Genomic DNA, 27387 nt, shown 5'->3' on the forward strand with positions numbered 1-27387 from the left:
ATAAGATATAAATGTAAATCCCATAGTACCGGATAAAACTTCATCTTACAAACTGTACAACAGTATATTAGAATAACAATGGAAAGAAATACAGGTATTTTATTGTATTGTCTTGAGTAATTCTATTTTTTGAAAAGAACCAATGACAGGGTGAGAGATGTCGGAAAATAAACTGTAGTCAAACTAATTTTCATTACTATGCATGAATGTATCCTGAATGACAATGCACGATAATGAAGCTTTGCTGTTCACCTATATAAGCATTTAAGGGGTTAAAAGATGATAGATTATCTGACTCATGTTGCTATAATAATTCCATATACATCCCTTTTTGATTACTGCATAAAATAGCATTCAGAGAAGATACCTAAAATGTTACAGTTTGGGGATAAGAATAAGAATATATAGATTCATTAGTATAAATAATGCTATAAAGAACATTCTCCTCCTTTTGGATTATTTACATAGGATACTTTGTAAGTGGCTCAAAAGATATCTTGATTTTTATTGAAGAAAATGCCTCTTTTTCTATGGTCATACTTAATGCAAAAGGAGTATTGCTTCTTCCATAGCTAACATACTGTATTCTTAATAAAATTTAATTTCCAAATTTTCGACTAATTTTGTAGTTTTTCCAAAGCTACAGTTTTTCATTTTAAACAAGTTTTTTAAAAAAAGATGATAGAAGTTTAATTGCTGCTGGAGTAATCGCACATCCATAAACAAACAAACAAAAATGAATCCTGGCCTAAGTCTCACACCTTAAACAAAAAATAAAACTCAAACGGGTCAAAAACTTAAATGAAACCATAAGACTTTTAGAAAAAAATAGGAGAAAATCTTCAAGATCTAGGCTGGGCAAAAAGTTCTTAGACTTAACACAAAACATCACCATAAAAGGAAAAATTGATAAATTGGACAGTAACAAAGTTAAAAACCTTTGCTCTCTGGAAGACTGTCAAGAAGAGGAAAAGACAAGCTACAGAATGAGAGAAAATATTTACAAAACACATACCTGGCAAAGAGCTAGTATTTAGAATGTATAAACAAACACCAACACAGTAAAACAGGGAGAGTTCGGTAAAAGGATACAAACTACAAGTACATAAAAGGTCTGAGAATCTCATGTATAACATGTATCTCTAGTTGATAACACTGTGTTGTATGTTGTATCATTGACATTTGCTAAGAGAGCAGAACTTAGATGTTCTCACACACACAAAAGGTTAAGTATGTGATGAATGTGCTAACTGGAGGGGGGGGGAATCTTTCACAGTGTAAACATATATTAAATCATCACACTGTACACTTTATCTTACAATTTTATTTGTCAATTATAACACAGTAAAGCAGGGTGTGGCGGTACAAAACAGTAAAAAACCCCACACAATCCAATAGTTACCAGCTGGGAGGTAAGTAAATTGGGAGCCTGGAAAAAACAGAGCTCAATGAAGAGACATTTCACTGAAGCGGATATGTAGATTGAAAATCAGCACATGAAAAGATGTTCAACATCATCAGTCAACTGGGAAATGCAAATTAGAACCACAATGAGATATCAGTACATACCTATCAGAATAACTAAAATAAAAAATAGTAACACCAAATGCTGATGAGGATTTGGAGAGATGGGTTCACTCCTTACTTGCTGATGGGCATATAAAGTGGTACGGCCACTAGAAACCAGTTGAGCAGTTCCTGAAAAACTGAACATGCAACTGCCATGCAATCCAGCAAATTACATTTCTGGGCATTTATCCCAGCGAAATGAAGATTTGTGATCACACATGAACCTATTCACAAAAGTCTACAGCAGTTTCATTCATAAAAGCCAAAAACTGGAATCTGCCCAGATTCCTTCAATGGGTGAATAGTTAAAAGGTGGCATATCCATCATGAAATACTACTGAGCAACAAAAAGACACAAGCTACTGATGTAGGAAACAACTGGAATGAATCTTCAGAGAATTACGCAGAGTAGAAAAATGCCAGTTTTAAAGGTTACTTACTGAGTGCTTCCACTTATGTTACAAACCTGTAATGAGACTTTCAAGATGATAGAAATAGAGAACAGATGAATAGTTATCATGGATTAAGGATGGGGTGGGGAAAGGTAGAAAGTGGGTATATACTAAGGGGCAACGTGAGGTTCTTCTGACAATAGAATGTTCTGTAATCTTGACTGTATCAATCTCACTATCCACGTCTTAATATTGTAGTATAGTTTTGTAAAATGTTACCTTTGGGAAAAACTGGGTAAAGGGCACCGATCTCTCTGTATTATTTCTTATAAATGCTCGTGAATGTACAATTATCTCAAAATCCAAAACTTAATTTTTAAAAATCTGATAGAGTGTTTTTCCCCTTGATAACTACTGACAATGGATATAGTGGGGTTGTTCATGTTTGATGCACACATTATTTCAAGAAAACAATTTTAAAAACCCTATTCTGATACCATTATTGGAGTGTGAGCTGCTTTGGGGTAGTAATGTGTACCATCAATCGGTTGCATTATTCTTCAACACTAAGTAACCAAGACTTGAAAAATCATAACTAATGAGCCTCATAGAATCCAGTAATATGAATTTCCTTAAGTGATATTTGTAAATCTTACATTAACAACAAGTAAAGTTTGGATGTTTTAGCCTGCACACAGAAATCATATAGGTCTATAAAGAAAAATGTTTTTGAAATATTCACTATTTGAATATGCTCACTATTTGAAATGACTAGGGAATGCTTTGTTTCCATCAAGGAAGTAAAAAGTGTAACTACTGTGAAATTGACATATATTTCAAATACCTTTGAAAGTTTAAGTCCTTCTTAAACTGCAAGAAAATAAAATCAATCTCCGTAAAATGAAGGAAATTACGATGCTATTTATCAACAAATTTATAGTTAACCCCATTTACCAACACCTTTCAAAATGTCCATCTTTGCATAAGTTAAATAACATAGGCTTAAAGATAGATTTGAATATATACTGACATTGATTATGATGATTAGATTTAAAGATCTGTGTGATTGTGTAAAATAGCATCAGGAAAACAGGTAGGTAAGATATTCACAGGATAATGTAGGTAGGTAAGATACACGTTTCACTGTTGCATGATTTAATCGGTGTAAATAGGAAACGTTTTAGATCTAATTCAAACTTTTATAGCCACTTATTTGGAAAGAAGATACTTTTATAATAATATCTCCAACTACATGCTTGTTTTGAAACAGGTTTCAATCGCAGTTACTGCAAAGGTGAACAAGAGGTAAACTGCGTGGGAGATTTGACTTTCCTTTCAACTCAGAACTAAATTAGCACAGATGTTGCATTAACAGGAATCTTATAGTTTGTTAATATTAAAATAAAGTAAGTTATTTAACGTTTAGTTGCGTAAGAAATCTGCGATATATGAGATCTTCACTCGGCTGGGAGGTTAAGTAAATTGGGAGCCTGGAAAAAACAGCTCAAGAGAGTTGCCAAGCTCCCGGAGAGCCCGGCGGTTGTTCGTGGGGAGGGCGCCCCCTGGAGGTCTTGGCCGTTCCTCGCTCGTTGGCCCACTGGAGCCCAAGCTATGGGTGTTGGCCCGCAAGCTGCCAGAGCTAGCGAATCTTTTTCTTGTTTATCCAAAATGAGGATGACACCACGCCGTGTGCCCAGCGCCAGATCACGCACTGCAGCAAGACGGAGAACTAAGGATGGACGGGGACCCCAAAGTGGAATCCGCCAGCCGGCCTGCCGCACCCACAACGGCTTGACCGGGCGCGCGGCCGGGGGAGGGGCCTGTCTCCCGGGAAACCACCCTCGGGCCAATGCGCGATGCCAGCCCCGGGTTTCGGTTGAGCGGCGGCTGTTAGACGCCCTGAACCGTTGCCACCGCCAGCCGCCAGTTGCGGGTAGAGGGGCCTCTGAGACTGGGGTACCAAGGCCCCTGCGACTTGGCGGCCGCGGCTAGGCCAGACGGGGGGCAGTGGCCGCCCTTTGCGACAGTAGACAGGGTTCGGGTTCGCGATCCGCCCTGGTGGGTCTCGGGTGCGGGTGTCCGGCCAGCCGTTGCCCGCCCCAGTCTCCTGCAACTGGAGGCGTGCGTCCCCCAGTGGGGAGCGGCGGGAGTGCGGGCGCGGGAGGGGCCGCTGCTGGGCGAGGGTGAGCCAAGTCCGCTCCCCGAGCAGTGACCCGGTCGCCCCATGCAGGTTCAGCGGCCGGAAGCCTGGCCGCAGCTCGCACCCGCTCCCCCCGCGGGAGCTCCCGGAGGTCCCTTGCCGGCAGCGCCTGTGTGTGGCTTGGAGAGGAGGAAAGTTGACTATGAAGTAGCCTCGGAGTCACTCCTGCCCAGGCCTGCAAGTCACCGTTGCGGGTGTCAGTCTGTCGTTACCCAACTTGGGGCCACAGAAGCTTGACCCTATGAATACCCGGGATAATCCGTGGTCTCATCAGCAAAGGCAAGTGCCTTACCCACCTGCTTCTTCCCCTCACTGCTTTCCTCCCAAATGGTTCTCACTGGCTTCAAAACCTCTTCCTCAGTGAATTCTAGTAGACTTGATTTTGGAGTGTCCTTTAAGGTTCCATTCCTCAAGGATCGTCCAGGTAATCTCACCACTTCCTTGCTTCTTCCAGAGACCTACGCCCCACCTAGCCCCCGCTTCACGGAGGTCCAACCTGTGCAGTGGCGCAGGGCTCCACGCTCAGAAAGAGGGCCTCCTGCTTGTTTTAATGCTCCGCCCTCAACAATGAAAAATTCTTAATTTTTGAACAAAGGTCTCCATATTTTCCCTTTTCCACTGGACCCAGCAAATTATGAACCTGTTACTGGTCCCAACTCTCATCTTTTCCTGAAGGCCTTCTTTGATAAAATTCAATTATATAAAAATAGTTACAAGGGAGTCTTCTCTAGACCTCTCAGTAGCTACTAAGAGCATCAAGAGACAGAGGGGGGGATGATTCTATTGCCTGAACTCACAGTTGTTGGAATCATGAGATCTTTCTGATCCAGTGCTCACCCCCACCCCTCATTATATTTCAGGGCCTTCGGAGAATACGCAGAATGTGTAAGTGCCACACTTTTGAAGGCAACAATGTTTGGCTCCTTGCCTAACGATAGAGGCAGGTGAGAAATCAGCTCTATTAATGGGTGTTCTGGGACTACTTTCACAGATGCCCCAGAAGTGCTGGTGCAGGTGTAGGGGGCAGGGAGGGCAGAGAGAGGAGGTGCCTTGTTTGACACCATGTGGAAGAACTAAGAGGCTTCCAGAAGGAAGCTGAGAGGCTGGACAGCTGTGCTGTCCAATACTGTAGCCACAACCTGCAAGTGGTTATCGTGCACTCAAAATGAGGCGTCTACAGCAAGATGCGCTTTATTCATCATCAGGGAAATGCACATCAAAACTACAATGAGGCATCACCTCACACCTGTCAGAATGGCTAAAATCAACAACACACAAGAAACAACAGGTGTTGGCGAGGATGTGGGGAGGGGGAAGCTTCTCTCACTGCTGCTGGGGAAGCAAACTGGTGTAGCCACTCTGGAAAACAGTATGGAGGTTCCTTACACAGTTAAAAATAGAATTTCCCTATGATCCAGCAATTGCACTAGTAGGTATTTACCCAAAGAATACAAAAATATTAATTCAAAGGGATACCTGCATCCCGATGTTTACAGCAGCATTATCTACAGTAGCTAAATTATGGAAACAGCCCAGGTGTCCATCGACTGATGAATGGATAAAGAAGATATGGCATATATATATAATGGAACATTAACCGTAAAAAAGAATGAAATTTTGCCATTTGCAGCAACATGGATGGAGCTAGACAGTATTATGTTAAACCAAAGTCAGAGAAAGACAAAATCATGATTTCACTTACATGTGAAATTTAAAAAACAAAACAAATGAGCAAAGGGGGAAAAAAGAGAGGCAAAACAAGAAACAGACTCTTAACTCTAGACTTAGAGAACACGGTGATGGTCACCAGAGGGGATGTGGGTGGGCAGATGGGTGACATAGATGAAGGAGAGTAAGGAGTGCACTTATGATGAGTACTAGGTGATGTATGGAGTGTGGAATCACGAGATTGTACACCTGAAACTAATACTACACTGTATATTAACTAACTGGAATTTAAATAAAAACTTTAAAAATAGATGTTAGTAGGCATCTTAAAAAGAAAAGAAAATAGGGGCACCAGGGTGGCTCAGTTTGTTAAGCATCCGACTCTTGATTTTGGCTCAGGTCATGATCTCACAGTTTGTGGGTTCGTGCCCCACATAGGGCTCTGCACTGACAGCATGGAGCTTGCTTGGGATTCTCTCTCTCTCTCTCTCTCTCTCTCTCTCTCTCTCTCTCTCTCTCCCTCTCCCTCTCCCCCTCCCCCTCTCTCTCCCTCTCTCTCCCTCCCTCTCCTTCCCTCTCCCCCTCTCCCTTCCCCTCCCCTGCTCACACTCTCCCTCTCAAAATAAATAAACTTAAAAAAATAAATAAAAATAAAATAAGATGTGCTATAAGTGTAAAATGCACACCAGATTTTAATGTCTCACTTTTTAATACAAAATTTTCTATTTGTATTATGACGGCATATTGAAATAATATTTTGGATATATTGGGTTAAATAAAATATATTAAAATTCACCTATTTTTACTCTTTAATATAACTACTAGAAAATTTTGAACTACATGTTCACATATTTCTTTTGGAGAGCACTGTTCTAAAGATTTCAGAGTACTGCAAACTTTATGAAACTTATGAACTTAAAATGTTCAGAAAAACTGCCTCTCCCCAAAAAACTCACATTGCCCTTCCCCTTCCAGAAAGTACCCCTGTGTGGTCTAGAACTGCAGAATTACCATCACTTGTACAGGAGAGTCTCAAACTTGTGTCAGCTCTTGCCCCTGGAACCAATTCAGATGCTGGCAGCTGTTTCTACTGATTTGGCTGTTTGCCTAGTTTTGCAAAATAAATGATAGAGTATGCGAAGAAGGGAAGGAAGAAATAAGCAAGGGAAGCTCACGTCACCAATCTTTGCTCTAAATTATTATATTGCTACAAATTACGGGATTACAGCAGCACCTGATTCCTTTTTGTCAGCCATGCTACCTTAAAAAGTAATTAGCTTTAGGGGCGCCTGGGTGGCGCAGTCGGTTAAGCGTCCGACTTCAGCCAGGTCACGATCTTCAGCCAGGTCACGATCTCGCGGTCTGTGAGTTCGAGCCCCGCGTCAGGCTCTGGGCTGATGGCTCAGAGCCTGGAGCCTGTTTCCAATTCTGTGTCTCCCTCTCTCTCTGCCCCTCCCCCATTCATGCTCTGTCTCTCTCTGTCCCAAAAATAAATAAACGTTGAAAAAAAAAAAAGTAATTAGCTTTAGTGATGAAATTGCCTGATGTATTGATCTGAAGTATAAAAAGGAGCAGAAAATTATCTGCATATGCAGGCTCTCACTTGGGCATCCTCCTTTAGTTACGGAAAGTACAATGGGTGGACGCCAATATCTTAATCCAGTGTTTTGAATGTCTCTTAAAAGCAATGTGGTAAGTGAAGAGGTTAGTTCTAACTCAGTGTGTGTTGGATACTAGTCCTGACCCAGTGCTCCTAGAGCCTCTAGTTTTCTGAAAAGTGGTCCTAGTGTGGGAGTTGGTGGGAGAGGGGACGACTGGTTTCTTGGAGGGAATAACTTGGAATTCTGGACTTCCTGCAGTTTCCAGTAGGTTGAAGCGCAAGGGTTTCTCCTGACACCTAATAAGACATATGTCCAATAGATGTACACCGAGAGCTAGCTTGGTCTTGTCCTGATCTTCACTTTTGGCAGGGAGGGCATCTTGGCCTGTAGGCTTCCCTGGTGGAAGTGTTTTAACTACAAATTCAATATCTTTCATAGACATAGGACTATTCAGACGATGTACTTAAGTGAGTCTTAGTCACTTGTGTCTTATAAAGAATTTGTCTATTTCAGCCAAGTTTTGGGGGCATATGGTTGTTTGTGATATTGTAGTATTCTTTTAATGTTCAAGACCTGTAGTGATGGCCCCTTTTTCATTTCACACACTGGTACTTTATGTCTTTTTATCAGTCAGGCTACAACAATCTCTCAGTCTGGTACTGTTGACATTTTGAGGACACCTTTTAAGGATGTAGGATGTCTAGCAACATTCCTGGCCTCTATACCCCCTAGATGCCAGTAGTAGCACTACACCCCCGTCCCTACCCCCACCCCCATTGTAACAATCAAAAATGTCTTGGGCGCCTGGGTGGCTCAGTCGGTTAAGCGTCCGACTTCGGCTCAGGTCATGATCTCGCGGTCTTTGAGTTTGAGCCCCACGTCGGGCTCTGTGCCGACAGCTCCGAGGCTGGAGCCTGCTTCGGATTCTGTGTCTCCCTCTCTCTCTGGCCCTCCCCCGTTCATGCTCTGTCTCTCTCTGTCTCAAAAATAAATAAACATTAAAAAAAATTTATATAAAAAAAAAATGTCTCAGCATTGCCAAATGTCTCCTGAGAGGCAAAATTGCCTGAGGTTGAGAACCACTGCTTTAGGCTGCCAATTATCTTTTGGAACAATTAAAAATATGATAAAATGTATTTTTTATATTTTACTTTAATTTTAACTATTTCTGGAGATCTTCATCTGTGTAGATGCAAGTTCTGTTTGGTATCATATTCTTTCTGTTGGAGGTTTTTTTTTTTGTTTTCTTTTTTTTTTTTAAGTTTATTTTGAGAGAGCTTAGAAGCAGGGGAGGGGTGTGGGGAAGGGACAGAGAGAGAGAGGAGAGAGAATCCCAAGCAGGCTCTCCACTGTGATGAGAGGCTTAAACCCATGAACTATGAGATCATGACCTGAGCCAAAATCAAGAGTTAGAGGCTTAACAGACTGAGCCATCCAGGTGCCCCTGGAGAAGGTTGTTTTGACCTTTATTTTAGTGCAGGTCTATTGATAATAAATTTTCTTGTTGTTTTTTTGTTTGTTTGTTTTGTTGTTCTGTCTGTCTTTTAAAGTCTATTTTTCCATCATATCTGAAAGATATTTTCCCTGGGCACAGTATTCTGGACTAACAGTATTTTTCATTAATGTTTTACAGGTATTAACTCCACTATATTCTGAGTTGCATAGTTTCTAAGCCAGCTGTAATTCTTTGTTTCTCTGTAATGTGTCTTTTTCTCTGGCTACCTTCAAGATTTTCTCTTGACTTTTCAGCAGTTTGAAAAAAATGTATCGGGGTGTGTATTTTTTGGTATTTATCCTACTTGGGACTCAGTGAGCTTTTTGTATCTGTGGTTTGGTATATTTTATTATTTTTGGAAGATTCAGCCATTCTTTCTTCAAATGTTTCTTCTGCTATCTCTCTCTCCTGGAATTCCAAATACACTTTTATTAGACTGGTATTACCCTACAACACTTGAACACTCTTTTGTGTTTTCTTCACACTTTTTTCTCTTTGTATTTTAGTTTGGGTAATTTCTATTACACAGCTTCAAGTTCATGCTTTCCAAGTTCATGTTGTATCAAGTGTACTGATGGGCTTTTGAAGGTATTTTTCATCTCTGTTACTGTGTTTTCTATTAGCACTTCCATTTGACATACATAGTTTTTATCTCTACTGAAATTTTCTGTATGATCATTCCTGTTATCTACTTTTTCCACTGGACTCTTCAATATATATGATTAATATATTAAAGTTATGTCAAATCCCTCTCATAGTTCCAACACTTAGGTTATCTCTGAGCCTCATTCTGTTGACTCTTCTCTCTTGACAATGGGTTGTTTTCCTTATGTGTCTCATAATTTTCTATCCAATGGTAGGCATCTTGTATAGAACAGTAGAAATTAAGATAGTGATGACTCAAGTAAGTATGTTTCTTCTTCTGCTCAATCAGTCATGTGGGGTGTTGAATCAGTCAGTGGTTGACCTGGTTTTGGGTTTTCTTGTTGTACCTTCAGTGCACCATTGGTTTCAATTTCCTCTAGTGTTACCTTATACTTAAGATGTGGGATGAGGGGCGCCTGGGTGGCGCAGTCGGTTAAGCGTCCGACTTCAGCCAGGTCAGCGGTCCGTGAGTTCGAGCCCCGCGTCGGGCTCTGGGCTGATGGCTCAGAGCCTGGAGCCTGTTTCCGATTCTGTGTCTCCCTCTCTCTCTGCCCCTCCCCCGTTCATGCTGTGTCTCTCTCTGTCCCAAAAATAAATAAACGTTGAAAAAAAAAAAAAAAGATGTGGGATGGAAGGCTAAAGGGAGTTTCTCAACATTCCTTTTCCACTCTCAGCTTCTAGCCTTCCTTTTAACCTGCAAAAAAAAAAAAAAAAAAAAAAAAGGTCTGCCTCCATGCTTTTGCCTTTCTGCCTTCTTGTAACCTGCTGCTTGATAGCTTGGTAGTGGGAGCCAGAGGACCAATCATCCTGGTCCAGCCTCTCTTAGGCAAGTCTTATATGTTTAGGCCTTGCAGGTGGGGCTTCCTCAACTCCTCAGTCTCCCCATGGCAGACAGAATTCTACTTTGCATCTTTGATGAGTCTTTTTTTTTTTCCGTACATTTATTCATTTTTGAGAGACAGAGAGAGACAGAGCACAAGCAGGGGAGAGGCAGAGAGAGAGGGAGACACAGAATCTGAAGCAGGCTCCAGGCTCTGAGTTGTCAGCACAGAGCCCGACGCAGGGTTTGAACCCACAAACTGAGAGATCATGACCTGAGCCCAAGTCGGACGCACAACCGAGCCACCCAGGCACCCCTACATCTTTGATGAGTCTTAAGATAAGAGTCTCCTGATTCCTGTAATTGTATTGGCATGAGATCTTGAGCCCAAGACCATTTCCTATCCCTCCTTATCCAGGTATAGAAGCTCTTTGTTTGTCTTCTCTTACTCTTGGCCTTACCCAATATCAAGGGTCCTCTACCTGAGCCCTGGAGACAACAGTTTGCTTCCCCTTTCCCAGCGGCTTGAAGCTATCATTCATAGGAAGGGTATGGCAGGACTTTTGTCTTTACCATAGTGGGAGCTTACTCTGCTCCAGCAAGACCTTCACCTCCAAGGGAGGCTGTATATGGTCTCCTGCCTTGTCCCCAGTTTTTCTCATCAGCATCCAGTGAGAAGAGGCTGTAAGTGGAAATGGAAACAAGCTCCTTTTTGTCTGAGAGGTTTCTAAACATTATTGCTTGTCCTCACTTGGCCTTTAGCAATGTGTTAACAATTTTAGCTGAATTCTTACCACCCTGTATAGTAGTTGCTATCTCTTCTTCAGTGTTCACATCCTATCTCTCTTTGGTGGAGCCAGTCTTTTCTTGGCTCTCAGGCTACTTGCTCGGTCTGCAACACTTGCTAGGGTGTCAAATCATCCCAATTTGTGTGGTACTGAGAGTTTTCCAAGAATAGGACTTAACAGTACTAAAACCAGGAAAAGTCCAGTTGGTCACCTTAACTTCAGCTTCCCAACAGGTTCAAGAAAAGCTTTTCTATAGTTTTTCTAGGTGTTTAGGTAAGAATGATGTTCTTTCTGGATTTATTTTAGAGAGAATGTGCGTGCCTATGCATGAGAGCTGTGGGAAGGGCAGAGAGAGAGAGAGCCAGAGAATCTTAAGCAGGCTCCACACTCAGCGTGGATCCCATCAATCCCATGACCCTAAGATCATGACCTGAGCCGCATTCAAGAGTTGAATGCTTAACTGACTAAGCCACCCAAGCGCCCCCTTCTTTCTAGATTTCTACATCCTAGGTAGAAGACGAATTAGTGAAATGCTTATGCATGTTGAATCTGAACAAAAATGGTTCTTGAGATAGTAAAAAGCCATATGGGTAAACATCTGTTTCTTACTAAGGCAGAAGGGTTTTTGTGAAATCTTCCCTAAAATAGAGAATAAACAAAATTAGCTTAGTCTCTGTCATTATTTTGTCTGTTGACAACAAATTTATCTGATAACCTAAATAAACTCTAGCTGAAGAGGTAGGTAGATTCACACATACTATTTTTCTTTATAACTCTACTCAACATTCAGCTAGCACCAGATTTGAACTTTACTTCCAGCAGGTGAGTATCTCCCATAGATTTTTTAGTGACACTATAAAAAAAAAATCTTTATGCCCTTTTGTGGAGGAGCAGGAAGAAGGCTGAATAGGCTTTTATCAAGAATGTTGACCACCTCTGGGTAAATGTATATGTATATGTATACATGTGTGTATAATCTTGCTATCAACTGTCTGGGAACATACCTGATTTACGTTGCCATTGGTGGTACATCTCATCTTGTGGTTTTTATTTCAGATATCATGGGAGCCCAGGAGTGCGTGTGACCCCTACAGCCAGCACTAATGAGTATGGTAGGGAACCTCAAAGCCATGCTCTATATTTTGTGTGATGGTGAAGGCTCTGTCATTTGCTCAGTTACTCCTTTGAGTATCCAAGAGAAATACTTATGGCTGCTAGATAAACTTGTAGGCTGTATATAGGATATCTTAATATGTCAATAGTTTGATTAGTATAATAAAAACAGCACAGAAATCATAAGACATAATAAACACAGCACAGAAATCATAAGACTAGGAGCATGTGTAACCTCAACAGCTGTGGGGTTTATATGGCTGTAGATATGATAATAGCTGAGGTGTACAGTGTTTATCATGTGTCAAGCGTTGTCATAGAGGTTTACATCTATAAACATATTGCATCATCACATGTAGAAACTTCATAACAATCCTATGACTTTAGGTATTATTATCCACATATTACAGATTAGGAAAAGAGGAACAAACAAGTTTGGTAATGTGTTCAAGATCACAATGAACAAATGATGACTTAAGCCCATGTAGTCTGTTTCCAGAGTTCTTTTAACCACTGAAAATGATCAAAGACAAAGAAGAGGTAAAGATTTCAACTTTCAGGAGGGTATATAGTAGTGGGAGCTGTGTATCTGTGGGGAAAAGAAAAAGACTTTCAAATAACACTGATTTTAGGTTGTATACCAAATAGAGATGTACAGAAAGCTAGACAAAGACATGCTAAGGAAGAAGATTCAAAAAATGATCAAGTTATGTTTTGTACTCACTGCAAGTAAACAGAAAGTGTGAATTACACTGATGAGTATGGTCAGATATTTCATGTAAACTTCATGTAATACAGATAACCCAGTAATGGCAGAAATGCTGCAAAACCAACTTGCAGGAAGACCTCCACTTCTCTACATGAAATACTTGAATACTTTCAGTTTCAAAATGGAAAATTACTTAGATACTACTTGCCACATAGAAGAAACAGAGGCTGAAAAGTTTTATCAGTTCCATTTATTATTAACCAATTGAGAATAAAACCAACGAATGGTATGTAAAAGAACTTTGGTTTAAAGGTGACAACATGGGCATTATTAACTCACATGAAGCACAGTGAGATTTACAAATGACTGGAAGATTCCACAATCCTCTAGACCAATCCTTGTAATCCAGAGGACTCATAGGGGAGCAGGACAATCAATAGGTGTACCCACAACTTGGGTTGAGTGTGTTGTTGGCAGGGATTCTGGCTTTCTTGAAAGAGTGGGACGCTTTGTGGGCTTGTGATTGGTTTTTCAAGTCAAGTGGTTATAAGAGAGTATTGTATATAACTGTAGATGGGGTGAAATCTTTAACCTAACCTGAGAGTAATCACTGAAGTCCTCTCTGCACCTACTGGATGAGCTGCATGACTTCATACAGCTCATAAGTGGCGCTCATCTGCATATGAATCTGATATTCTCACAAAGGCTACAACAAACTGTGAGCAAGGAGAGAGAGTACTCAGATTGTGCTGAAAGGTATAATAATGCAGAAGCTCTGTAGATGTTTCTTAACGTTAATTTTGACCATGGTCTAAAATGTCCGGTGTGTTGGTAATCTAGTACAGCTTGTAGCCCATAATAAATGGATGCTATATTTGCATTACTATAATACTTAAGATAAGTGAAAGAATTTAATATAACCAGCTCAGCTACATTATGATAATCTGGAGTTTTCTACTCAAAAGAATTGAATGAGGATGTACTTTTGAAGGGCCAGTTCAGTATTTAAGGCATTGTCAACAATGAGCAGGAAAGGGAGCATTCCTCTGCTAGGATCAGCTCTACTCCGAAACTACAGCTATGCCTTTTTTTTTTTTTTTTTTTTTAAGTAAGTATTACTTTCTAAATTGAAATGATCTCACAAAAGACTTGGCTTGAAGCTTGGTGAAGAATAACCTTGTACCTAATGGACACAGAGGGCATTGGATTGGAGTGTTTGATGAATGTGGCTTCTCAGGTCTCTCCAACTCCTCCTAAGACAGGTGTTTAGGCTGGTGATACTCAGGTTCTGCCTGCCCGGGATGGAGGAGCTTTATAAGGCTCTTATATCCCCAACTACATTAGTCTGAAATTCCAGACAAAAACTGCCTTTCACAAGCCAGGTCGTCTGGATCTAACCTTCAGGATCCAGGAATGATCCTTGCTAAGCGACCAACACTGTCTTGCTACATTGCCTATAGTTGATACAATAATGATTAGGCATCTTACACAGTCATATTGTGATGTTGTAGAGAAAGAAGAAGCTGTGAGGGGCATAAGAATTCAGGTCTGCAATGGTCAAAGGTATAGTGGGAGCTAAGCAAAGCACTCTAGTCAGTTCCTACCACATATATGGGAAGGTATGTCTGGGTGTTGAAGGTGTTTGTGACCACACTCATGGTGCTTATGGGCATAACAAAACCCAACCGCATATGTTTTTGCCAAAGATAAATTATTACGCCCAGACCTGGCTGTGGAAACCATTTGGTTGTTCAGATATCTGTCTGGGACATCACAAGGCATAGGCAGCTACTGACTAGCTGCCAGAGTCAGAACCAGTGGTAACTGTTACAATGGTTCCCTCACAGAGTAATAGCCAGCGTTTGTGTCATAGGATATGTTGGTTTAGAAGCAGACATGGCAAATATTAACTCTTTGTTGATGTTTACAGAAGAATGTGGCCTCCAGAAAAAGTGTTTTGTATAAATATAAGAAACTTGTGTCCCCATCCCAGATTTCACTAACACTGTTTGAGGGTTTATGAGTGGGAACTTAAAAGTACAATCTGCACTGATCAATTTAATATGGTGCTTTTCAGCCCTTTTTTTGTTGTTGTTCCCCTTCCCACAAAGAGACTTTCTAAATTTTCTCTTAAAGTGTTCACAGATTTATGGCCAGTTGATGAATATTGCTTTTCCCCATAGGTAAGGATTAATGAAGAGTGTAGGATTTTACTGTTACTGCAGCCAGTACTAGGTATTTTATTTTCATTTTGCAGTTGGGAGAGAAGCAAGCAACTTTGTCTCTTTGGAGTAGAAAGTTCAGACTGGTAAAAGTTAGGATTTCCCCTCCTTTCTTTTAACTTGGGAGAAAAAATCAAAGTACCTTTTTACATTGGGAATGTTTTCTTGGTAAAATTTTAAGATAGCTGTTGCTTATTTTTGCAGGTATTTTTACGCTGGGGACAAAGAGTTAAGACTATAAACAGTATCCTATCTCTGGGTTTTAAGCAACTTTTTAACAGGTTTTTTAGAAACTTAGACTAAACTTTTCTTGTATTGAGTTTTAAAGCTATTTTGCGAGCTAATTACATTAGGAACTAACGCAAAGGAAATTATGTCTTGGAACTTTGCAACCTTTTACACTTTCTACTTTGGTAGTTGGTTATAAATGAGGGTGGTGGATGATGGTGGGCAGGACCAGTGCAGTAGTATTTGACTTATATGACCGAATGGAAAAGGGACAACCACTGATCTCATTATGCATTAAAATATAAGCATATAATTTAATGATGGCACTGTGTAACCACCACTGATGTCAAGAAAGAAAAGACTGCCAGCCTTCCACATGTTGGTTCCTAGTTACGGCCCTTATCCCCACAGGTAACCACTATTGTGACCTGCAGAGTAATTCCTTTTTTTATACCCATGCTCCTCAAAGCATGGTCTGGCATGAGCATCATCTGGGAACTTGTTAGAAATGCAAATTCTTGGGCCCTCCCCTAGACCTAACACATGTACACATTTTTGTGTGTAGGATGCATATTTATGTGAATTAAAGTATAAAGCAGTAATTCTCAAGCTTTAGCATGTATCAGCTTGGATGGCCCATTAAAACAGAGATGCTGGGGCCTACACCGACGGTTTTTGATGATCTCTTTATGGTGGTTTTATTCCCTGATTCTAATTTTCTTATGTGCTGGGTATCTTTGACTCTGTGCTAGTCATTGCACTTGACATGTTATTTTGCAGGAATAACTAACTGTGAGGCCTATAAAGAAGGTACTTTACCCCAAAGAGCATTTGCATTTGCTTCTGCCAGGCACCTGGGGGCGCCATCAGTCTGGGATCGCCTGTTCAGAGTTTGATATATCCTGGACAATGCAAGGGATTTTTACCATGTTTTAATTCTCTTTAGATTATTCCAATTCTTGCTCCCTTCATTCTGAGATCCTGGAACCCAGGTTGTTGTAGGGGAAGGCCTCCTGTCAGGTCCCCCAACTTGTATGGATCTAGAGTTAGTTCTCTTCTATACCCTGAAAGGCCATAAAACGGGAGGTTCTAGTTTTCTGGGATTAGCTAGTGCTATCAGGACAAAAGTGGCTTCAGGCTTGTTCCCTTCTCTAGATCCTTGACTTCTCTTTACTTTCGGCCTGATGATTCCTTGCTATTTTATAATCTCTTTGATGCCTTTGAAAAGATTATTTAAATATATTTTATCCAGTCTTTTTAGTTGTATTCAGCTGTAGGACTGATGTGAACAACCTGAACCAAACCTTTACCAAAAGGGAAATCTGGAAAATACATTATTAATACACAGTATTTTTTCAAAATACTGTGGTTTTTCAAAACATTAAGAATCTATGGATATTTATATCCTTAAAAAAAAACTTTTATCTTTAGCTGACAACTTCACCCAGACATGGGACACACAAGATGGTTTGGGTACAAAACTTTCAATATGAAAAGCTTGCATATTTACAACTTTTAACCACTCCTAAAGGCTCTGATATTTCTGGTGGGTTCCGAGGAATGCTTCCCACAAATGCAGAGCCTTCCAAAATGCAGAGATATGCCTAGTGCAGGCTCCATTTTGCAGTTTATGGCACTTTCTATGAGGTTTAATTTTACCCTTAGCTTTAAACAGTCTGGACACACCAAATTTAGGAAACATAGATGGCTTACACATTTATCCCTAGGACATGGGATAGCATGTGGAATGCCCCAAATTTTTACCGGCAAGTTCTAAGCACTTGATGAATTTTAACCACCTCTCTCTCCCCCACAAAAAGTAGGTTATATCATCTTTTTCCTCCCTGATTGACTCCAATGTCATGTTGATCCCTTAAGATAGGCAAGATTCTCAGGGAGAAAGTACCCCATCTCAACCCATTGCTGATGAATCAGAATACATTCTTTCTGGGTAGAGCTAAATCTTTTATAGTTATCTTTAGATATATTTTGAAGGGGTTTGGAGATGGCAATACACTAATGCTACACACGTGAATTTGGGAAGGAAACTGGCAGGCTTTCCAGATGTCAAGAGATTGTTGGGAATTTGGTGAGATACTTTATTTTGAACACTCTCACTGGGGTTGACAATTAGGATGTGTAGCAATCTGTGTAGGCTAGGCTTGAGGTAGGAATCAACAAACTCTGAGAGCTATTTGTAGAGTCCTTTAAAGATACTTGACGGTCATTTGATGAGCGTCAGGATCCCCTGAAGGTGGTAAGGCTTGCTTGCAGTGGAGCCCATGACCCCTGTAAGTTGTGGGTCAGGATAAATGCCAGATTTTAATCTTCATGGTAGCAAGCATTAGCTCCTCTCAGATAAAGGCTATAACCCAACTAGTTAGAGCAGAGAATGCCTTAAGGCTGTAGAGCACATGCTGCTCCCCAGTGCCTTTCTTTTCCTTCCCGAAGATGTGCCCAAAATCTATGGGCTTATGGCACGAGTGCAGGATGGGCCTCCCACCAGGTCAGAGGGACACTGAGTCTCCTGAGTCTGTGTTTTTCTTTATCAGTTCATAGAAGATGATGTTCTAGCTACCTTGTTGCTGAACCTAAAGTTCATGTTTTGAGTACAGACTTTCAAACTATACCATAGGATGCAGGAACTTTATAGTTCAGAGGTACAAATAATGGTTGGGGAAAGGGTGCTTTGTATATAACACGGGGCTTTCAAACCAGGGGATTTCTTAAGTTACAATATTTTTAAAAAGTCATGACCCGCCACAATCCACATGACTTTTGTGTGGACCAGCACATTGATCTCCAGACCAACATGATGCCATCATTCATTATTTTCACATAACTCGTCCCTTAAAATAGAAATATTGCTTTCACAAATAATAAACTTCCTTATTATAAATTCCTACTTTACTAAATGGTATGGAGAACTAGGACCACATGGAAGTCCGCTCAGTTTAACCATTTACTTATGGACGTATGTTATTGAATCCCAAGTGTTTGGGCAGTGGTCTGGGATGTAGGCATTTTCCCTGTTTAATAATACATGCCCCTTCTCCCTCCCCAGCTAAAATATAATCTTAAGGACATGTGGATATAGACAACCATATATCTTATGGTTACCATTTCTTCAGCATTACTGTTGCATAGCTGGTCATCTATAGCTCTATCACTGATCTCTGAAGTAGCCCTATCAATCTGAACGTTGGAAATTATATAGTAAGTTCTGTTCCTGAGCCCAGCAGGGATTTGGGGGAACCATTTAGTGGCTCCCAGTGCTGGTCTACTTAGTTCCAAGTAGCATCTCCCCCTGTATTCCTCAGGCAGTCATGGGTATACATGGGGTCCTCATATCCAGTAAGTGGGAGAATTAGGAGTAGACCTACAGTTATTGACAAAACCCAGAGTCCCAATTTTTGGTACTTAATATGGATGTTATAATATAGGACTTTTATGAGCATCCTTGATGTTACAAATGCTGGTGCCTAGTCCCTTTATCTCAGACTCAGAGAAAGCATATTTATATAGGGTTGGGACTATGCCTTAGGATGGCAGGAGCCGGGAATGTCAGGGGTTGGGGAATGGATCTTCCCTCTCATGGGTCCAGTTAAATGACTAGGTACAATCAGCCCTGCTCCAGCTGATAGAGATTTGGTAAGTCTAATATGCCCTATCCCCACATATATTTTCTCTCTTAACTGCAGGAGAGCCTTCCATTTATCATCCCTTTTAAACGTAGCCTTTGTGTAGGCTATCCAGCTTCTGGACTTTGCCTGGTTTTTTATTCAGTACCATGATTTACCATCCCTCAATTGTTATAGAATAAAGTATGTACCTCTAGCAGTTGGGCTATGTATTATTCTGTATCTGCAGCCTCTAGGCTAATTAGATAACTTGGTATATAGCCAAACAAGTGATTTAGTATCTTCTTGAGGAAATTCAATTACTACAGGTGCTCTGAATCACCTGAGATGTCTAGGGCAATGACTGTGATCATTCAAAGTAAAACTCATATAATCAGTGTTTTTTTTTTTAAATGTACACACACACACACACACACACACACACACACACACACACACACTAGAATGAGGACTATTTGCTTGCTGGCTGTAACCTTATTTAAATTGGTATTATAGCTAGCCCTTCCATAATTAATCTTCACTGTCTTCAGTGCAGGTAGCAGAATCCTCTTTGTGTTTCTTTCAGAAAGTTTCCATGCAGAGTTAGCTCCAGCTACAGCAATATGTCATAGGCATTGAACTTTGGGGCAATGACTGGTCAGAGCTCCAAGCCAAAGAGTCCCCCGAAGAGAGCACTCTACTCACCTTCCTCACTGGGAACTAATACCTGGAATAGTACCATACACATCTTTGTCATACTGAACTTCTTTGTCTTACTAAAATAAAGTTTTCTTTAAGAAGACTCTTCAGTGAGGATGACTTTAAGAACATGGCCAGGACAACCAGTGTTCTCAAGGGAGGAGATGGCAGACTCATTGGTTTGGCAGCAGCCCAGGCCAGTTTTTCCCCTGCAACTTTCCAAGCTTGTTTCTGTAGTGGTTGGAGCCAAATAACCACTCGTAGACTTTGTTATAGAAGGAATGGTGAAGTCCTATACAAAGAGCAGAATGGGGTCAGCTAGATGCTTTCTATAGGTAGCTAAACTCATCATTTAGTCAAACTAGGATGAACTGTGATAGGCAGCTAAAGGTTCTTTTCTGTGTGGGGAGAAAAGGAGAGGATGGGGCAGAGATAGTATTGTATCTTCCCTATTTGTATTACCTATTCAGTGTTTTCAGGCCTGTTCTCTCTGTTAGCCTGTAGACTCCTGCAAGGGTACTTGTGACTTGCTGTTCCTGAAACATTTGTGTCTCAACCACACCCCACACTAGACCCCACCTTCCATAGCCGCGCGTCTGTTACTTGCACATAAAGCCTCTGTTCCCAAATGTTCCCAGTGGAGGAAGTGGCCTAATTTGGGGTCACTGGCTTCCCTCTAGGGGCAGTTGTCTTGGAACTGTCTGAAGTTTGAACATAGGGTTGAAGGGCAGACAGTATGGTTAACAATCTTATTATTTCTCTTGGTATTTCCTTACCATGACAGTAAAGGTTGCCCATCAATTTGGGCCTCTTTTGGCCTGTCTTTTAATAGCCAGACCAACCGGTCTTTCCACTGAGAACCTCTTTTTTTCTCTTTTTTATATCCCCCCACCCATTTTCTTTTGGTTATTTGGGGTGCTGAAATTCCCAGAAGTCTTCCTAAGCCATCTTTTCCAAAATTATGCATAGAGACTGCTAGTTACCTACCACTCTAGTCATTCTTCTTATGAACAGAAAAAAAAAAAAAATACATTGTCTGTCCTCCACTACCAGTAAGGATGACACAGTGTGACACAGTCTTGTCAATGAGGGGTAACTAAATGTGTTAAGAGAAGTTTCTAGTAAAGCTCCTTAAAAAGAGGTAACTTCAGAGCACACACACTTTTGCTCTAATTTCTGCCCCTTCTTCCTGTCTGTATCTTAGGGGAGATGCTAGACACGGAACAGGCATCTTGTAACAATACAACCATGTGAGAAAAGCCAAGTGAAAAGCTTGGGTCACCTCTGAAAAGACTGGGTTAACAGGACACATAGGCACTGTGTGTGAACTCAAAACTGCATAATTTTTGCACACTGCCACCATCCCTGCTGCCTTAGGTTGTAAAGAAAACAAATCCCTTTGTGTACAACAGATCTGTACTGCTCTTATATCTCTAACACTGTTTGCGGGAGGACTGTGCTGCCATAATTTACTCTTACCATCTGCGACTTAGACATTTTTTTACACCTAAATTCTTTAAAAAATAGCCGTGTGTACCTCTTTGCTGTAAGTTCAAAACTTGACATTTCTTATCAATGGAAGGTCTAAGATCCTCCAGTGGAGTACAGGTATACAATTTGAAAACAATTTGGTTGGCAATAAGTTCATTAATTTTGACAATTAGACTTTAAAAATTAGTACCACATATATGTTAGAATAGTAGTACTATAAATGTACCATGAAATGGTTTTGTAACACATTACCAATTTTAAATGTGTAGATCCATATTTTAAGTTTTGTGGAGATGAATTACTCTCTTTTTAGATCCCTATTTATTTTCAGCCAGTCATTCCAGCTTTGTATTATTTGTAATAGTGAAACACTGAAACAGGTTCAGACCTAAAAATATAAAGGGTTATTGCAACAGCTTACGGAGTTACACAAAAGTTATGTATTACTTAATTGTGGCCACAAAATAAAATCTACAACTCCCTCAGTTTACAGAAAGATCACTTCTGTATGCACATATATATTATCAAGCCGTTACTGTTATTTTCCTAGATAAATGGGCTAATAGAATCTTTTAGTGTCCTATTTAATTTTTCTGTAATGAACTGTTATTAACTTTTCATAAGAACGATTTTTAAAAATGAAAAGACTTCCTCTTGATGGACATTTAACAAGAGAAACAAAAAGTGTTGCTGAGAAATGAAGAGCATTCAGGAACAGCAGGAACCAGTGGACGCTCACTTTTGCTGCTGAGATACCATCACCGATGACCCAGACTGCTCCAGGCTCATGAACTGCTCCTGAGCTGCTTGTAGGACCTGCGTGGCCACGAGCCCTGGTTGCAATGCCAGAGATGCCCTCTCATGTCTGCCTTTACTTCCACATGTTGCCTTGCCCCATCCCATGCTCACGTGTCTCTCTGATGCTTAAAAAGTGTGTTTTCGTGTATTCAATAAACGCTAGAATTTGAGTTATATGCCAAACCCCTGACTAATGCTGAGAATATACCAGTGAGCCAAACAGACCTTCATGGAACCAGTCCATCATGTTGGGATAGATGCTAATCACCTCATACGGACGTATAGAATGGGACAGAATGAGATACGGACTATGACAGAATGGGCTGCTAGGAGGCTGAGTTACTGGGCAGGTGGGGACACCCTCATTACATCATGCATTCAGAAATCCATTTAAGCTGAGAACTGAAGGAAGGGAAGGAGCAAGTATGTGACAGTTACGGTAAGGGGAACACGTATTTTGCGCAGAGGAGACAGCATGCATGAAGGCCCTGAGCTGCTCCGGCATGAAGGGAGTGAGAGGGCATTGGCTAGAGAAGAGAAGGGAGAGAGAACAGAGAGGTGAGCTTGCAGAGGTAAGGAGAGGCCAAATCACACAGGGCTTTGTAAGTTATGGCAGGATTTTGTCTTTTTCCCTACACAAACCAGTGAAAAGTTTTGAGCTAAAAAAAAAATGCCTGAATCAGGTTGGTTTTCACACTGACTCTTGGTACAGGAAAAAGAGTGGAGGAAGAGAGAAGAGAGGGATTGGAAAGAACAATGATAAGGAAAGGTCCAGTCATTTCCATAGCTACTCTATTTAAAGGAGATGGTTTCCAGAAGCAGTTATAGACTCTGGCCCAGAATTTGTAACCATGGCTATTATACTCAGCATTCTGATTTTGACACGACTGCCCATCTTCTTCACTCTTCTCTATAAGGGGTCCCATGTTTGCCACAGAGAAACTTTTGGACCGTGGTCAGGTCTGAGTTATGAGGTAAACTCTTTGCTCTTCCCAAAGTATTGAAGCCACAGTTATGAAGAGGACTGCACAGGGGCGCCTGGGTGATTCAGTCAGTTAAGCATCCAACTTTTGATCTTGGCTCAGGTCATGATCTCAGTTTGTGAGATCAAGCCCCATATTGGGCTCTGCGCTGACAGTGTGGAGCCTGCTTGGGATTCTCTCCTTCCCTCCCTCCATCTGTCTGTCTCTCTCAAATAAAACTTTAAAAGAAAAAAGAACTGAACAAATATTGAGTGCTTACTACATGCCAGGCACTGTAATAGGCACTAACATATGGAGTGAGTTTTAAAAATAGATTCCCTACTCTCATTGGAACTTACTGGATTGGAAGCAAATATTAAATTCTGCAAATGTGATTACACACAATGAAATGATCACATCTTCTTGTCAGCCGCTAATAATCTTTTTAAAACTTTTTAAAGAGTTTATCTGAGAAAGAGAGAGAGAGAGAGAAAGCATGGGTGGAGGAGGGGCAGAGAGAGAGGGAAAGAGAGAGAATCCCAAGCAGGCCTCCACACTGTCAGCACAGAGCCCAACATGAGGCTGAAACCCATGAACCGTGAGATCATGACCTTAGCTGAAATCAAGAGTTGGACACTGACAGAGCCACCCAGGCACCCTCAGCCACTAACAAGAATCTTAAGGTAATGTTCTTCATGGCTCCCGGACCCAGGGCTATCTGGTATAATTGTGCAATTTGAGTGTTGCACAAAGATGCCTGGCCAAGGGAGAAAATGGAGACTAAAACTCTGCCAGAACTCCCCTTGTCAACCCATCCCCTTGTGCAAAGCTACAACTGCCCAGAGGAAAGGTACATTTTTCTTTTGTACCAAAGTGTCCATCTATAGGTCAGCCCATCTCTTCATCTCATATTAGTAGGGAATTCCTTATTCTCAGGATGGCAGGCTCTAACTTGTAAATGTGTAGCTGCCCTAAGCACAGAAATCTGAGGTGAATGTCATAAGCATGAGTGGGTGTTCTTGTATGCTGAGAAAGAATTGGGAGTATAAAGAAGGCCTAGGACACAGGTATCTTTTAGGACATAATTTTTCAAAGCATCCTGCATCTGCAGGAATTAGAGCAATGCTATAGAGAGCTAAGATGAAGTGGAGAAAGAAAACTTAGTGGCGGCACAGTGGAGGAAATACCTGGCTGTACATTAGAAGGGTGGTTGTTTGGGGTGGTAGAACTTGTGGGGAAAGCTGTGGTGGAGGAAAGGAGATCTGTCACAGACTAGGAGTCTGGAGTTCTCCCTCCAGCAAGAGAGTGGACGCAGAATTGAATATGAGAGAGGCTAAGGTCTGGGAGGAGACAAGAGCCCCGAACAGGGGTTTCATCTCCGCATTTATTGAGCTCACAAGATATTACTCACGTGGTGAATGTGAAGAAAATAAGATCTTACACGTGTGAAGGTGGGGAAAACAGACAGTAGTTGTGTAAGAAGCAAAGGGTCTAGGGGGCAGGTGGAGTTTGTGATCAAGGTACATTGGTGCCAAATGGAAAGTAATTTCCTACAGGTGATATAACAAGACACTCGTGATTCCATTACACTATCTTGCTACCTAGCCTCGGGCGTTTTCACCCCATGGTGGCTGCTCTTCACCCTAAGCTTTTTTCTAACCCATTTATGTAGGTAGAACCTATTTCCTCACAGAGATCCATCTATAAAATCATGTATTGGTTTCTGTATCCTGAGCCTGGCTGATTGAACAAAGCTTTGCTCCCATAATACTAACCTTTCTGTCTCAGTTTTGAAATCATAGACTCTCGGCTTATGGGAGTGGTTCTGTTTCTGGGGAGAATCCTGCCAGAATAAAGCCAGAGACAAAAAGCAAAGGACCAGGAGCCAGATATCGTGACATCCTGGCTCTCCCCAGTAGCCGTATGATCTTGGAGTAGACCTCTCTGAGTCTTCATTGTTTCATCTGAAAATAGGAAGCTGCCTTCCTCACTGGGTTACAAGTCTCAAAAGATGTCAAGAAAAAACTTTGTAAACTGCAAGGCCATAAAAAGCATACAGTTTTTTCATGAAATGCCGAGTTTCAGAGGCCTGACTCTGAGCTGGGTTAAGCTGCCTGCCTGGGTTGCCTGAAGCTCTGCTTGGAGTGGCCTGGTTCTGAGGATGTTTGTCCTACATCTTCTGTTTCTCATCTGTCTTCTGGCTGTGCCAAGGGTTTTAACTACCCTCTGGCATTGATGGTTCAAAAACTTTTAATTTGTCATACAGACGCGAGACAGGTTATGTTCTGACCACAGGACATGTGTCTTCTAATGGAATCTGTGGTCAGTTAAGACCCTTTGCCCTTTAATGGGGGCCAGAAATGGAGGTAACCTTCAGGTACCAGCACCCCCCTTAACAGATGCATTAGACAGTTTCCCTCCCCTTGGCTGCTAGTTTGTTGACCATCAGAGCCCACGCAGCCTCCTCAGGCTCAGTCCCTCACTTGCCCTCTTTCTCTGACAGATATTTTGAGCAAGTGAGGCTCATAGAACACAGTAGCAAAGATAAGTAAAAGCATCTATGTCAGCCTGTATTTTTAATGTTTATTTTTATTTTTGAGAGACAGAGAGAGAGACAGCATGAACGGGAGAGGGGCAGAGAAGGTGAGAGACCCAGAATATGAAGCAGGCTCCAGGCTCTGAGCTGTCAGCACAGAGCCGACGCGGGGCTTGAACTCACGAACCACGAGATCATGACCTGAGCCGAAGTCGGACGCTCAACCGACTGAGCCACCCAGGTGCCCCATCAGCCTGTTTTAATCTCTTGTGATCATTACTGAAACAATAGCAGTCAAAGTGAAGTTTAATCCCTCTGTAGCTTCTGACTAGAGCAAGAACCCTACAAGGTGTTTCAGTGCACCTTCCCACGTGCAAAGGAAGATTGCCTTCCCCTCTTTCCAAGTTGCTTAGAAGTACAACATCCAATCCATACCCATCCAAAAGGATGTCGAGTTCACTTTGTGTGAGGACACCACAAAGGTCAGCCAATAGGCAAGGCGGTCCAGGTGAGAGGAAACCGGTGATCCACAATGAACAGGCACAGCGGAAGGCTAATGACACCACTGTGCATGTCAGCATTCATGTAGCAAGGTGGTTATCACCAAGTCAAAACTGGACCAAAACTACTAAAAGATGTCTTTTTACTTTTTTTTAATGTTTATTTTTTTGAGAGATAGCGCATGAGTGAGGGAGGGACAGAGAGAGAGGGAGACACAGAATCGGAAGCAGGCTCCAGGCTCTGAGCCATCAGCCCAGAGCCCGACATGGGGCTCGAACTCACAGACCATATCATGACCTGAGCTGAAGTCGGACGCTTAACCAACTGAGCCACCCAGGCATCCCACTAAAAGATTCTTGAAAGCAAAGCCAACTGGAAGGAATATATATCTCAATGGCTTTATGAAGACCCCTAGAAGGTTGCCTTGTCTCCACACCAAAAATGATTTTGATTCCCATGAATGGCAGCTTTCTCTATTTCATGGAAACCTTGATCTTCTAACATGATCCAGTTCCTTATTTTCAGAGACTGCTGTGATGCCCAGAGCACACATATGGCAGAAAAATATGCAAAAGATGAACAGATCATACACACAAAAGTTCTAAAGATAGCCCCTAAACATAGGAAAAGATATCCAGCCTTACTCAGAAAAATGCACATTAAAATCGCAATGAAATACCACTTCTCACTTTTCAGATTGGGAAACATTGCATCGCATAATATTCCAATGCAAAGTTATAAGGAAACAGCTCATCATAGGTTGTGCGTAAAAATGCAAACCAATAAAAGCATTTCAGAGGAAACTTAATAGTATTTAACACAATGAAATAATTGTTTACCTTTTGATACAGCAACTCCATTTCTGGGAATTTACCCGCTTGGAAGAACCTGTACCTCCAGCAATATGACAGTATGTGTCATGAGAATATTCACTGTGGCATTGTTTGCAATTGCCATGCTGAAAACAGCCTCAATGTCCATTTATGGAAATATTTTCCACAGAAATAAAAAATTTAGGATAGAAGGACTTATGCACAAGAATGTAGCAGTGTTTGTAGTGAAATAAAATAAAACAAGCTAGAAACAAAGTGAATATAGGGGTTTGATTGCATTGCCAAACCACGGCATACTGTGTGGCCATTCAAAAGCCTAAGTTAGATTATATGAGTTGACTTGGAAAATATTTTTCTTTTAACAGGCAAGCTAAGCCATTTATACTTATTTGTCTGATATATTTGGTCTCAACTCTGTCATATTATTTGATCATTATAATGTATATTATGTTTGCTATGTTTCTCTGTGCAATGCACTATTTTTTTTTTTATTTTTA

General features: G+C 41.2%; 1 long non-coding RNA gene across 2 annotated transcripts; it reads left to right on the forward strand.

Moving 5' to 3' along the window:
• The first annotated feature begins 5016 nt into the window (after window positions 1-5016).
• Window positions 5017-22241, forward strand: LOC123611119. 2 transcript variants are annotated; one of them, XR_006718446.1, is made up of 4 exons: window positions 5017-5105; window positions 12235-12290; window positions 15427-18666; window positions 19152-22241. It is a non-coding gene; the product is annotated as an uncharacterized LOC123611119 (long non-coding RNA). The 2 variants fall into 2 exon arrangements; XR_006718445.1 differs by lacking the exon at window positions 15427-18666 and having other exon boundaries at window positions 12235-12831.
• Window positions 22242-27387: the final 5146 nt, after the last annotated feature.

Source organism: Leopardus geoffroyi, chromosome C2 (genome assembly GCF_018350155.1).
Source record: "Leopardus geoffroyi isolate Oge1 chromosome C2, O.geoffroyi_Oge1_pat1.0, whole genome shotgun sequence".
NCBI lineage: Eukaryota > Metazoa > Chordata > Mammalia > Carnivora > Felidae > Leopardus > Leopardus geoffroyi.